Source organism: Rhynchophorus ferrugineus, unplaced genomic scaffold, assembly GCF_030347505.1.
Source record: "Rhynchophorus ferrugineus isolate W39M unplaced genomic scaffold, kcgeb_rfMv2 rfM3, whole genome shotgun sequence".
Taxonomy (NCBI): Eukaryota; Metazoa; Arthropoda; class Insecta; order Coleoptera; family Curculionidae; genus Rhynchophorus; species Rhynchophorus ferrugineus.
Genome location: NW_027472582.1, coordinates 31,518,250 through 31,532,955, shown reverse-complemented (window position 1 = coordinate 31,532,955; position 14,706 = coordinate 31,518,250). Strand labels below are relative to the sequence as shown.

Genomic DNA, 14,706 nt, shown 5'->3' with positions numbered 1-14,706 from the left:
CTTGCATGAAAAATAGAATAGAAACTTTTTTGGATAATCAGAGTGTTATCGGTCGAGCCCTATAACACAAAAAAACTGAATACTATATACTCTTCACTATATTAGTCACATAAAAAACAGAAAAAAACCTCTCTTAACATAGCGATTCAAGCAATCTAATAAAATTGATTTAAAAGGCATTTTGAAGTATATAGTTTATGCGTACTGCCAAAATTTTCTGAGAAGTTGGTTACTATTAAACAGTGGAACATTCCTCAAAGTGCTAATATTTATTCTTGTTAACTTATATAATAACTGCTAGATTACATCAATATTTTATAACAACATTTTGGCAAAAGGAAATTATGATACTGTGAAAAATACTTTAATATATCATAGGTTAGTATCAAAACACTCTTTTAAACATCATATAAGAAGTATTAACGCCGAAGCCACTTCCTGATAATTTTGGCAACATTTCATTTTCGTTGATGTTTCTGGAGCCTACGTCAGAACCGAAAAAAATCTATACGTCACTTTTCGACGTTGAACCGTATCCAACATTTCGAAACGATTTCGTTTTTTCTGTTGTCCATGTTATAGGCACGTGCTTAAACAAATCAGACTTACGTTTTTTTAGATGGATTTTGAAGGAGAAATAGGCCAAGGCCGGAAGTTTATTTAATTACGAAACAACCTGGGAGTTTATTTTCATATATTCTAATACGTTATATGAACAAATTTCGTTACTGCGTTCATAGTCCCTCAAAAGGAAACGTTTGCTGTCCCTTAATGCTTAATATATCGAGGGGATTAGTTACATGTGAGACCTTTCCATCTTTTCTTGACTGTAATTTGACTGTTCAAATTACTTTAATAGATTTCCACTGTTTGGCTGTTGACGAAATAAACCTAAAACACCAATTAAAGTCGTATTAATACTTTTACAGGTAACTTTAAGTATTTAAATCAAATATCAATGATGTTTTAACAATGTTAGAATGAAATAGTATTAATAATATTAGTATAAAATTAATTTTTCATATATGAATATATTAGTTTTTGGTATAGTTGTTTGCTCTAGTTTTTAAAATTTTATTTTTCATTAAGGGGCTTGTTTTTTATTTGCAACTAAGGTGATTGTAGAGACTCTACGATAAACTGTACTTACTTCTGTTTGTCTATATCTCTGTTTTCATAAACTAGAGTGTGCTTATCGTCTACCTCAGAACTTTATTCTAGTACAGCTTTAAAACTATCAGAAACCGATCTGTTAATGAGCACATGAGCTATATTTTTTAGTGAAATAAACGTGTGATTTTATCATCCATTTTTTACTACATATTTGTTAATCTACGAATACTATTAATTGTAGATATTTAAGATATTAATAAAATAGAAAAAAATAAAAAATCAAATAAAATATCGAGAAATTGAGGGAAATTGAAAAATAGGATGCGCCCTCTATTGCACCCGTAAAATAATCCAAAATAAAAAAATCTTAATTCGGAGAAGTCAAACAATTTTTTTTCACAAAATTAGGGCTATTCGAAAAATTGAGAAATACGTTAACAATTTTTTAAAAACATTTTAAAAGTTGTGGACTTTTAAAAACAGTGAAAATCCATCACTGAAAAAATAAAAGAATCATAGGAATTAAAATTAAATGACTCGTTCGTTAAATCGTTAAAAACTTGAGATATCGTTTCAAATGTCTAGAAAAAAGTAGTTTCGAGAAAAACGCTCTTAAAATCTCGAGTAAAATTACGTGCACTTTAAGCCTTACCATGGTACTCTATACTTGAATTTTTTCAAACTGCAATTCTAGATTCATAAATTGGAGCTTCCTGCACTTCAGAAATACATTTTCCGAACTTCTTTCTTTCAATCGAGAGGTTCTGGCATCCTTTAAAGCTTTAGAATATCATATTTCTTTGATTGCTTAATCACGTTTAATAGATAACGCACAGGCTTCTGGACCAATTGTTATTCCCATAAGGATCACCATTTAATTTTTATCCCCATCTAAAGAATGAATACTACCGTAAAAAGGCAAACTGCTTAAACAGTGCAATATCAATCGTATGTTTAGGTTCAAGTCCATATTAATGAATTAATGAATTAAGAGATTCATTATTATTTTGGGTTTTTCAACTTAAACTATTTTGTATTTCGTAATTTATCTTTTGAGTACGAATTGTTTTACAAAAGGAACACTATTACAGGTAGGCAAAGGAATCTGATTGTCTATTGTTCGATCCGTTCCGGCCGAGTCGGTTTATATGCCATATCACTTAAACAGCAAAATCTCTGAAAATAATTTAAAATTTGACAAATTCTCACAAAGATATATTTATAATGGGCTGGGCTTTGAATATATAAAAAAACACGATTTTTTCAAATTTCTAGATTGGAATACCCTCTTAATTACTAAAGCATTATTAAGCTGCTATGAATATCCGCTTCGTTCTTCCTTGATGATTTTTCTATCTCAGTTCAAACACTGACATTTAATATAAACTCTAATAAAGAATAGTTCTTTAAATAATTATAGTTTTTACTGATTTATAGAAATCAAAAATTTAGAAGTTTTAATTAACCTAAAAGGTTCTTGTTCTAAAATTATTTACGGCATGTTGTTGACTATTTTAATTAAAATCTTGGAAAATAGACAAAGAATATCAATTACAATAGTTCATCTCAGTAGTAGTCCCTAATTAGAACCAAAACCAAAATAGAAAATATTTTGCTTTCTCCTATGTAGAAAATTAAGAAGGAAACTGATATATCCAGATGATAGAAAAATTAATTAATCAAGTCGTCAGATTATATCTCCTATTTATAGTACATTTATTAAAATATCCTGATGCTTATTTGATATACCCGTAAATTAAGTGATAAAAAAATTGTAAAATACACATCGAGAACTATTCGTACATATTCAAAGTTGGCATAGGACCAAACCTTTGGAAAATTTATCAATGTAGTAATTGTAAAAATAGAAAAATGTTTAGAATTCGTGGCGTCTTCTATTCAGTGACCACATTATTTGAAATGACGTGGCATTCTCTGTGTTAGATGGTGGAACATAAACTTTTTATTTATATATTCGTTTAAGCTACTCGGTGGTGTCTGTGTTAATGCTAAATAAAGATTTTTTCCGTTGAGGACTGTAAAGGATTTTGATTGAAATAGTAATAAAAGTGCGAATTGTGAAATCTTGAATATTGATTTCTTTTTTAGTGTAAATAGTGTATATATATATGTATCTAATTTAGTAAGTATCATAATTATTTATTTGTCTCTTTTAATACCCCATAGCTTTCAATCGTTATATCTCAATTAAGCTCAGTTAAATAATATTAAGACTTGAAATTTTTAAACAAAACCTTATATAAAGAAATAAATCAATATATTGCATTTTATCTGAAAAAATTTAATATAATTTCTGGTGGAATTCAGATGTGCTTTGAATAAAATTTATTTTTAATATTTCTTTCATTAATTAATTATATTTATAACTGGAGGAGTATTAAGATGAAATTGTTTAATTGAATCAACTAGTATAGCAATAAACAAATAGTTTTGCAACTTCGTTAATGTTGTCCAGTCCTAATCCTGGTTGAAACATTTTTTGAAAACGGAAATTTACTGAAAATATTTTCCACATTTAACACATATAATTATACATAGAAACCAATAGTGGATGTCGAGAGTTTTTTCACAATATATATAAAAGATTATTATATCATTATTTGACAAGAAAAAAGTATGAACTCACCATTACTCTTTGAAATTAAAATCAACTAAACAGACGTAACTGACCCAAAGGGAGTGGTAATAATTATAAATATTTTATAGTACATAGAATACTAATAAGAGATATTTAAACTTAATTTTATCAATTTTGAAAAAAAAAACGAAGCTACGAATTATGAAATAGTGGGATTATTTTATTCTCCTCATTACTCGAATCATTTAATTCAGTTGTATTAACATTCATATATCAGATAAATGAAATACCACAATACAACAACTCAACCAAATACAACAATATCATAATACAACAACAACTTACGATTCAGTACATATATGTTGTAACTGAGGCTATAACTAATCAAAAGCTTTGACCATTAGCGACGTTGACAATGCAAAGGAGATTCTTGAAAGGAGATAAAAGAAAATCTTTTAATAAGATGCCTAGATTTCTAATTCCTATTTTTCTCGAAAGACTAAAAAAAGCCCAAAGAAATAAATAATAAGCAACCAACATCTTAATATATAGTAATATATTATTGTTTTAATGTTAACAGGCCGTTGTAAACATCCTTTTTCTGGGCCTAAATTAAAAATGGTGTTTAATATGTATCTCACTTAACTAGGTATTTAAATAATACCAGTTTCAAATCGATTTATAGATATCAAACAGGGGCCTTCTATTTGGCATAGAAGCTTCTTGTAGGATAATTATTTATGGGTTAAAATATACATATGTTTTATTTTACCCTACATCTAAAAATATAAAGGTAAAATCATTTTCTTATATAACAGTATCGTATGTAAAATATCCAATAAAAAAATTTTAATTGAAATATTTTGCATCAAAATAACAAAAGAAAAGGCTCAAAACCATGTGTATGGAATATAATTCTTTATTAAGGTAAAATAGAATTAACTTTTAATTGCAGAAGAAATTCAGAACAGTAGACGGTGGTTCAAGTTAAATGCGAGCGTTTCGTGTAAAAATATTTTTAACAAAAACATTGAATGACATCAGAAAAATAAATAAAGAACTAAAAAGTAAAAAATAATCAAATGTAGACTTTTGACACAAAAAAAACGTTCTTTAAAAATATAAGTACGTAATAATCGTTGTAATAAGCAAATTAAAATAAACAAAAAGTTTATTTAACCTATCTACTACACGTATTTTATATTCTACTATATAGTCATAATTTACTTAATACCTATCTAAACCTATTTATCTATTTACAATATTATTTTAACAACATATATAGGTATAATATTTATTGATTTATAGGACTGTGTTGAATGTCTATAAGTATAAAAATGACTTAGAGAAATGTATAATTTCAAATAAGTCGATATCGAAAAATAATGGGAGAAACTTCTAATGCTAATTTTACACGAAGTGTTCTGCAATCATTATCGATTATTCCGATTTTCAAACTGTTCAATATAATTAAGATATAAATTACGTAAATATATCAGTTTAGTATAATTGATAATATGTGTACTAATTTTAACGGAATGTGGACCAATTTATTGAGGTAAATTGTTATGTAATTTATCAAGACAGGAATTACAACATAACTATTTCAGAATGCTTAAAGAGCCTCCAGTAGAATGTATATTTTCCGGATACTTAATAATAATTAAGAAGGCCAATTGGCATATAATTACTGATCATACCAGCTCACAGTAGCTTATCCTGTAATACTATACTTACTCCTATAATAATTAATATTTAATCAGTTTAATATATATGTATATATATATATATATATATATATATATATATATATATATATATATATATATAGATATATATATATATATATATATATATATATATATATATATATATATATATCCATATATATAATATATAAGCTATTATGATTTGGTTCAATATGAAATGCATATTAATTACGAGTACAATGATTCAACATAATGTTTTATGCTTAATGTATTGCCCTTATTTGATATCCAAATCAATTTATCAACGAGTTGAGGATTTATTTTGTTCACTTTTTATGAAGCCATATATCAAGCGCCAAGATAAATCAAGTAGTCTGGACGCGAATATGCTTAGAATACTAATAAGAGATATTTGTTTCTTTTTAGCTTACTTTTTATCAATTTTGAAAAAAAGCGACCTATGAATTATAAAATGGTAAGATTATTTCACTCTACTTACTACTTGCTTTTTCGTCGGTCATTTGGACCATTTGTGTTCATGTCTTGAACACTAGTAAAATATTGGTATTGTGCTGGGCTTAATATTTATCCATGTTTTAATCAGATTAAAAAATATCATATTAGAGTTGAAAAATGAAATGTTTCAGAACATATATATCGTTAATGAGGCTGGAATTAATCAAAATCTTTGACTATTTGCGACATGGAGAAAAGAAAGGGGTGACTGGAAAGGAAATAAAAGAAAATCTCTTTTAATAAGATGCATATTTAATTTCTGAATGCAGGTATAATTTCTGTTTTAATCATTTTATATTTATTTTTTTACCAACTTTCTTAATTTTAATGTTTATGAGAGTGTCTGTCTTTAATATTATTATGCGCATTGGAAATTTGCATTGTGTTATTTAATAAATCTAGTATTTCTATTTAGCTGTCGGATTGTGTTTAGCCCTCAGCCATAAATTTTTGTAAACTGTGCATTCGTCCAGGCAAGTTCAAGAAGAGACTAAAAATGGATAACATTAAGAAAAGATAAGGAGAATAGACAAAAAATTTGGAATGTAGTTGAATTTGGCGTCAGTCGGTTGGTAAGGCTAACGCGAATGCAGGTGTAACTTTATGTCTAGCCTTATTGTTAGCTTTATCTAGTAACTTTCCATGCAGTAATGTTAATCCAGTTATATATTAAAAATTAATTAGCAATTTAGGAGACGAACCCTTAATCCTCCTTACCAATAACTTTAACTAAAGCTTGTTTGATGAAATATGTTAATTAGATCACCTCAGTGTACAGCAACTCCTAATGACAATAATATATATTATTATCTACTATGGATATTTTTCCTCAAATAATAAACAAATGAAACAATAAATATGAAAAATAGTTTTGTTTAAAACATACTATGATGATATACACTTATCAAATATAACATGTAACATGTTTTTTATATATATTTTAGCTCTAAGGAAATATCATATCTGTAACAGTTTCCTTACTAAAAAATAATAGATATGCCATTTATCTTGATATCAAGGGGTAACGTAACGACTTCCCTTACTCGAAGGTGTCGGTTCGAACTGAGAAGTCCCCAGGCTCATATTCAATTTTTAAATAATTGAGTCAACGTTGAAACGTCATAATACAATATATTTTTATTTATATATGATTGTTCAGATGTGTACAATATAACAATTAATTTAGTGTATATACATGATTTATTACCTTTTTAGGAACATGCATTATTTACCAGCAAAAATTATATTTTGTGTACAAGAAACTGGAGTAATGTTTGCTTCAAGCGTAGTTTATTCTAAAATTGTTCCATGAATTACTTATTCATTCACTATTTTGGATATAAAATCATATAAATAACAGTTTGTTAGTCTGGGACTTCAACAGAAATCGGCGAAGAATAGTTAGAAGGTATAATATGTAAAAGAGGTTTAAACAAAAAACTATTAATTTACTTGGAAAACTATTTTTATTTAAAATAAAAAGAGCGACTAGTTGGATAGCGATATCAAGCGGCACTGAGTGTAAAAAAAGTTAAAAATTCTCCCGATATCTATATAGATATCTCATTCGTAACACTATTCTAATCAGATGGCCCCTGAGATCACAGTGCAGTCCGTAGCGAGGGAAGTACTACTCGTATAACACCTCCCTCCTAAAGAAATAACCACAGGTATGGACGTGATCATTATTGCGTCTGAACCGCTTACAGCTTATAGTTAAAATTATGTTTGAGTATCGAAGGCCTTTGAAAATCAGTTTGCTATTGGCACTGTTCCTGTCCAAATTTCCATGGTGTTCTTCTAGAGAATCCTTTTTTAAATGTTGGTTATTCCACTAAAAAATTAAACTAAGCCACTACAATCTGTTTTGGTGGCTATTCACTCAGAACTGCAAGGTTCTATTCATATTCCGGTAGACTAGATTAATTCACGACAACTTCAGTTCTCCTTTGGTGGCCTTAATTCTGGTTCTGTGGTGCGTGTGTCGGGAATCAGGAATGTTTCTTAAATCTTGAATGTTTCTTACTATGAATAGTTAGGGTGTTTGAGCACCTTCAATCCACCTTTTGCTTATACTCCACTTAACTGCATTAAGGAACGTTTCCAGTAACTTCGAAACCAATCAACCTAAAACTGCCTTCTTTTCTTGTTAATTAATTTGATTTCGGTTAATGGAATGGATTAATTGAAAAGCAGAGACTGCTAAATGATCGTCAGAAGAGCTTCATAAGAGGATACTCTACACTTGATTACTTGACTGGATTTCAGGGGGACCTCTGTGAAGCCTCTAATTTGGGACAACACGCGACTGCGGTTTTTCTTAACTTGAAGAAAAACCCTTTGATTCCATCAATATTAATAGCGTCCTGAAACAACTATCGAACTGGGAAATAGGGGGTAGAATGTTCGGATTCGTTGCCTCCTTCTTAGGTAACAGAAGCGTTCGGGTTAGGGTTAATGGAGTAAAATCATCTACATACCATCAATCTAACGGTGTGCCTCAGGGCTCATGTATCAGTCCGCTACACTATTCATTACTGCCATCAACTCTATTAATGAAGTCACCCCCTTACATCAATGCCCGAATCTATGCGGATGATGTGGTTGTTTATCACAAACATAGAGACCATAAGCATAGCCGATTCCTTTTAGAAAACTGCTTCGATGAATTCCAATTCCCTACTTGGGCCGGAATGGATTAAAGTTCTCAGCTAACTCCGTGAGTATTCATTTCTGTAGACGGAGCCATACATAAATCATATCAAGGATAAGTGTTGGCAGACATACGCCTACTGAAGACCCTCTCCAATATTTATTGGGGAGCATATCGAACATCACTAAGCAATATATATCAGGCACTAATCAGAAGCAAGTTAGACTATGGAAGCCAGTGCTATATTCCCTCACCCCCTTCATACGGGAGGAAACTGAATCCCGTCCAAAACACCACTATGAGATTTATATTGGGACCATTCCGCACTAGTTCAGTTGAAAGCTTACAATGCGAAGCATATATTCCATCAATCAAATTACGGCGAGAGCTTCTGCGCCTAAATTATGCAAGTTCCCTCAAATTCCATCCAGAATTGAACCATCCCACCACCTTTTTCTCACGAAAAATAGAGTGGAATATAAAGAAATGGCACATAAGCCCTTCATCAGTTTCGGAAGATATACGATCGATGATTATTACGTTCCCAGATGCGAAGTGCACAATCACTACTATGCCACTATGGCAGTTCTCAAAAATACATACAAACTTCTCTATGAAGGCCCTGCATAAGGAAACAACTGGCCCTTCTGCAATAAAAAGGCTCTTCCGATAGATAATTGAAGAGAACTATACGAATCATCTTATCATCTACATGGATGGTTCAAAACCAGAAGACGTTGTGGGTGCCATTACATTTCTAGCCTTCTTGGGAGACACTTTTGGCTTCCTTCACTAACTAGCGTTTTCTCCGCGGAGCTACTGGCTATCTATATCTGCCTTAGAAGAATCATTGATTAACGGATCGCATCTGATTCTATGAGTTCCCTAGAGAGCCTAAAATCGGCAAGGATGGTTCATATTCTAGTCACATACATTAGAGAGCTGCACACAAGGTTACAATATAGGGGAGTAAGAATCACATACCTCTGGTTATCAACCAAATTAGATAAGTTATTTAGCAAAACAGATTACACAGACACAGATTTAACCCAACTGGATTGGGACCTTCTCACAAAAAATAACAAATTATGGGAAATCAAGAAAATCTTTTAAAAATCGATCAATTATAATAACAAGTTAAGTATCCTCGCACGACTACGAATAGGACACTATGAACTAACCCATGAATATGTGTTGAAAGAACGGAGCCCACCCCTGCGTGATCTATGCCAGACTCAGCTTAGAGGTACAACTAAAAATACCGAGAACATTGGAGCAATTGGCCTAACCTGAGCAGATGAACCTGCGGATTAGACACCTGAAGTCAGCAGACCTGCTTCAGCGTTTGTAACATCCTTTAAGAAAAGGACTATTTTAAATATTTTATTATGCAACTTATATATGCTGTTAATGTTCCTATAATACTTAATCTCTTATAACTCATTGTAACCCACCCTAAATAGCCCAAGAGGCTGACGGGTTAAATATACAAATAAATAAATAAATGAAAAAGACAACAGTCTTATGATCTTCCCGGAATTCTATGGACTGCGCCAGCTCTAAAATGTGAAAGGGGTTTAAATACAAACACTATTAATTTACTTGAAAAACTATTTTTATTAAAAAAATAAGAAAGGGGCAAGTTGTTGAACGGCGATATAAAGCAACATTGAAGGTAAAAACAGATAAAAACTGCTTTATTTTAAATATCTCATTTGTATAACAGATGACCCGTCAGATCGCGGGGCAGTCCGGTAGAATACTATTCGTGTATAACATATATTAAAAACTTTTGTTAAAACTGAATGGTGTAATGAGTCAGATGTTTAGAGATCGTAGTTTAGTAAATTTTGTGTTTAGTATCGTTTTGCTCCGTTATTCAGTTGCTACTTTTTTTTGTAAAATAAAGGTTTATTTATTTTATATATTTCGCATTTTATGACTTATATAGAAAGTTTTTGTGGAAATCTTTTTTCCACTATGATTAGTTATATAAGTTATTTAATTCGTTTATTATATGTCATTTTCAGTTTTGCACACACTGTCGCCCAATCTATCGGCTTTTAATAAAATGTATAATGGTTTATATAGTTTCTAATATTAATTGTTACTCGCCCGAAGTTAGACTTCCACTCTACCGAAATTACTATGCTCTTGTGTCAAACAAAAATAGAGAGGCTTACTGAATGATCATTTATATAATCTATTTTTGTAGGTCCAAAAAGCCAGGAAAGAAGTCCAGAGGCAGCCGGTGAAATAATGAAATAAGTGACGTTTTAACGGACAAGCTAATGTGTGTGTGCTCCCGTAGATGTTTTCGGTTCCCATAGGACGTCGCAAAGTTATTGTAGTGTGTCCAGTCGCGAGCTTGTAATAGATCGTAAAAAAAGATATTTGCCGGGAAAGAAGTCGTTATAAAAGTGTGACAGTTGACAGAGACGGCGATCACATTTTGTCAGAGGTAAGTACGAAGTTATGTTTTGGTCTGTGATGTTATATCACCCAGGGACATTATAAATAATGCATCCCTTGTTCGAGATGTGATGGCCAAGGTTTACAATAAGGGAAAAAAACATAAGAATATCTGAAATATTTATGGTTCAGTCGAAAATCAAATACAGAATTTTATATAGAAATTTATTTACATTGCTTTTTTGTAATAATAAGTTTTAAAAGTAGAAATACTGAACTTTTTATAGTAATTAGTATGAAAATAAATAAATGTTAATAACAACTTAATAAAGGTAAACAAGTTTTTTCCTCTATGCTGTTATTAAAAACGTTTGGACGATATTAAAAAAATGTGAATTAATGTATGTCAAAGGAAATATAATTGCTAATGAAAATATAAATCTGGAAGAAAATATTTTATACAAAATATTATTAAATTCATTCCAGTTAAATGAAATATAACTTAATACAATAGGTATAAATATTTAGTTCATTCACAAAATGTTTTCATTATATGTTATTACTATTTAGGTCATTATAAATAAAACATCACGTGTTTTCGCACGTGGGGTACATGTTTAAGTGGGAAAAGTCTTTTAAACTCCCAACAGCTTCTTAAATTAGACGCGTTATAAGATATATTTCGTTACAGGGTTATGCATTCATTAATCTTGGTTCCACTGAAGAATAATTATAATAGCTAACTTTCTTTAATGGAATGAATATCATGTCATAAATATGTTATTATGTTTATATTTATATCATATTTATAGATATTAGATTACATGATATGTTTTAGTGCTTGTTCTTAGATTTGCATAACAATTGAACACAACTTTAAATGTGTTACTTAATAAAAGGTTTCAACAGATGGCATTGTTAATACTTTTTATGTTGTTAATACTTTGTCAAATGGGAATATACAGCAATATACATTGAAGTTTATACGGGAACATGAACTATGATTACCTTTTACTTATTTGTTTCACATTAATTGTCCCATAGTCACACTCTTACCGTCTGGTACCAATCATCGTGCATTGCCAGTCTTCGTGAGCTTGAAGACCTGCGAAGTGTCTTGTAACCACACTTGCACTATACAATCAATGACCATGGTACTGCTTGGAGACGTACTGACTCGACTTTAGTTAGGAACTTATTTGAGTATCTCGTTCTTTTCCAAATTAGTGATTATGCGATATTATTTTTATGGTGGCTGTCCAAGCAGCGTTCGGTGAGTTACTTATATTTCGATAGGGTATTTCTTAAGTAGTAATATCAAGATTTTTAGATCAAGTCAAAATCCATGAAACATTTCGATCATATCGGGACCGCGAATATAGAAAATGTGTTACTATTTACTTGATTTAACATACATTACTCATTACCATCCTTAAAGTTTATATGGAAATACAAACTCTGACCATAACCTCAATCTTAAAGAGTCTCCTTAAATTTACAATTGAATAAACTGTAAACAAAGGAAAAGCAATTATCATGTTCAAGACTGAAGCATATTCAGGATGTTTTATGATGGCACCAATAATTCACTATCATACTGGTTTCTTATTGGTGTCGTGGCTTATATTGTCCAAGAGTCGCTACAAATATCGTTCTTGTATGTATAGACAACGGTTTTTTTTGCATTAAGCAAACAGTTTATGATATTACGTTTTAGTAAAATAGTGCTAATCTTAATTTGTTTGTTCAAACATATGAATCCTCATAGATCTCAATAAGAATACTGGTTACTTTTTGGAAAGAATGTTTAGAAACGATAATCGCTATAAATGTATGTTTCTAAAATAATTATTGAATAGAAATTTAAACAACACTCAAATGCACCAAAGTTAAAAAGGCGCTTTTTAATAAACATCTTCATCATGGTGATCATGTATCTTCTGTAAGTTTTTTTGTTCAGAAATTGCTACATCCAATTGATACAGTTTAAAGCAGTATTTTGAAGTTAATTTAGTGTTTTCATATCGAAATACATTAATTAAAATTTTATTTAGAATTAAATTTACGTTTTCATTATAAAAATCAATTTAATTCAATTTTTCCTAAAAAAATCTTAAACATAAAATATTATGCTTATAGAAAGAACAATATTTTAATAACAATTATATTTAATGGAAACCTAATTTTTGAATAAATATTAAATTCAGTGATATTGACGTATGTTATTTAGGCAATCAATCAACGTTGATATTTAGAAATATTAAATAATAAGTTTGTTTTAGTTCGATTTCCATTTTCATATTTATATTGATGCTGTTTGTTCGCGGGTAAATATAATTGATTCATTTAATTCAAGCATAAAAAATAAATATAAAATGTATAAAACTAAATTATAATTTTTATTCGTATTCTCTGAAAATCGTATTATCCATTAATGTTTATAATCAACAAAATACTATAAAATTTTTTTTAATTATTCTGTGTCAGTGAATTTGGCCACCAGTTTATTAGATTACATAATGCCAAAAAATAGCCTTGGCAAATTTATTCTTAAAATTCTTGGTTGTAATACCTATGACATTAATTTTTGTTTCATGTTCACTGTCTGGCATTTTGTCATATTATATCCGCCTTTATTTATATAACTGAGACTTGTAGTTCAATTATTGAAAACATCTTTACATGAAATCTTATTTTAAAAAAATCTAAAAAGATAGAGCTGACATTTTAGCGTTGTAAAATTTAGTTAGCTACTTTTACTTTTAATATTTTTAAAAAATTTTCTGTTACTGCTAATCTACTAAAATATTGTTTCATGTACAAATAAAATAAGTTTAAATACATTCAATCAAAATGATGACAAAATTGTATTTTCACTAGACGAATAGATTAGGTATTTTTGTGTCATACTTTTACCTCCTTGCATTTCTTGAGTCTTTCTTGGGTAATAGGATACCAACCAAGAATATTTGGTTTCTCTGGAGCAGTCTTCAGAACATTTATCAAGCCACTCTTTGACTTTAATAGTAATTTCTTAATCCAAAAATATTTTTAATTAACGCATGAAATGTCTAAATTTATTACATTTAAATTTGTGGCGACCGCCACGACCCCTTAGGCCACCACGAATTCACCAACAACAACTACAAAGGTTGGTAACGCCGGTGGATTGGTACCATGAAGTTCCAGGCTATAAAACACCATCACGACGACGTCTCGTTCTCGTTTCTTTTCTCTATCCCCTTGTAATAGTACCACTTCCACAGCGCTACCGTACTTTAATATCCTGTCAATATCAAAAATAGTAGTGATTGTTCTGACAAATAATCGCAGCGGCAGCCACACATTTCGACCGGCTCACCGACCCGACGAACATTCCTACAAAATAATGGGAGTTAACGTTTTTTTGAGAGTTAGTATGTCAACAATGTGTTACACTTGTTTTTCCGCAAGCTTTTTAATTGTATATCAAAAATGAGTTATATAAAAGACTAATACGGTTTACATTAGAACACCTAAGGATTAGCTTTTTTTTGAGTATGTCATTACCAATAAATCATTGAATATGTACCAATGAATCAATAAATCGTCTTGATTGTAATTTTTTCTCTCTTTGATCTTGAGAGAAACAAAGCTTCCTGCAGCTTGGCCGATTCAGTTTATTATTTTGGTAGTAGCCGCTACTTTCTTTTCCTTTATTATTG

The 14,706-nt window shown here is 30.0% G+C and overlaps 1 protein-coding gene across 4 annotated transcripts in view; it reads left to right on the top strand.

Annotated features, from left to right (window-relative positions):
* Positions 1-14,706, top strand: part of LOC143193586 (pseudouridylate synthase RPUSD2) — a 662,639-nt gene that overhangs the window by 107,036 nt on the left and 540,897 nt on the right. For all 4 annotated transcript variants that reach the window (XM_076399898.1, XM_076399897.1, XM_076399896.1 and 1 more), the window contains exon 2: positions 10,806-11,051. The gene's annotated coding sequence lies outside the window, so the exon portion shown is untranslated. The remainder of the gene's footprint in view (positions 1-10,805; positions 11,052-14,706) is intronic.